Genomic DNA, 1,058 nt, shown 5'->3' with positions numbered 1-1,058 from the left:
CACTGGCCCCTGACCAGAGCCGGGAATCAAGCTCTTGACCGGAATCAAACCTGGGACCCTTCTGTCCCCAGGCTGATGCTCAATCCATTGAGCCAAACCAGCCAGGGCATAATTTGTAGGTGTTTTTGTTTAAAAAAATTTGATGAGCCTACACATTAGTCATGCAGTGGCTCTCTCTTTTAAGATGGCTAAAAACAGTGTCTATGAATTTTACTGTGAGGTATTTGGGTAAGTGTTAAAATGCTGTTGGTAGTTGATATTACTGTCTAGTATTCTTTCTTTTCTTGGCTAATAACAGAATCCCACTTTGTCCTTTTATGAACTTCCCTTCCACCATCTAGTAGGGCTGTTTGTCATATGACCTCAACTCCAGCATTCGAATGGGGATGACTGTGTACTTAAGGATTAATGCAGCTGGTGACCTTAAGTTGAAGCAAACGGTCATTTACTGTTTTGAAAAACTAGAATTTTAAGTATTATGCTAAATCTACTCTGGAAAAATAAAGCTGGGATGATATCATGGTTTGCTGAATGTTTTGAGCCCACTGTTGACATCTACTGTTCAGAAAAACAATAAATTTATTTCAAAATATGACAATGTACCCAGTCACTCAAGAACTCTGATGGAGATGTACAGTGAGATTAATGTTTTCAGGCCTGCTAACACAACATCCATTCTGCAGCTTATGGGTCCAGGAGTAATTTTGACTTTCAAATCTTATTATTTAAGAAACTAGTGGCCCGGTGCATGAAATTTGTTCCTGCCTAATTTGCATATTTCTCTATTATTATATTAGACTAGTGGCCTGGTGCACGAAATTTGTGCACAGGGGAGGGTGTGTTCCTCAGCCTGGCTTGCACCCTCTCCAATTTGGGACCCCTCGAAGGATGTCCTACTGCTAGTTTATAGGGATCGTGCCTAAACCAGCAGTGGGACATCCCTCTTGCGATCTGGGATTGCTGGCTCCTAACCGCTCACCTGCCTGCCTGCCTGCCTGATTGCCTTGAACCACTCTGCCTGCTGGCCTGCTTGCGCCCAAATGCCAAACCCCCACCCC

The 1,058-nt window shown here is 43.4% G+C and overlaps 1 protein-coding gene across 1 annotated transcript in view; it reads right to left on the bottom strand.

Moving 5' to 3' along the window:
• Nucleotides 1-1,058, bottom strand: part of LOC102756994 (3-oxo-5-beta-steroid 4-dehydrogenase-like) — a 47,423-nt gene that overhangs the window by 5,819 nt on the left and 40,546 nt on the right. The gene's annotated exons all lie outside the window — the stretch shown is intronic.

Source organism: Myotis davidii, unplaced genomic scaffold (assembly GCF_000327345.1).
Source record: "Myotis davidii unplaced genomic scaffold, ASM32734v1 scaffold2150, whole genome shotgun sequence".
NCBI classification, from domain to species: Eukaryota; Metazoa; Chordata; class Mammalia; order Chiroptera; family Vespertilionidae; genus Myotis; species Myotis davidii.
Note: the sequence above shows the minus strand (reverse complement) of the source record. Positions and strands in the feature narration are given on the sequence as shown.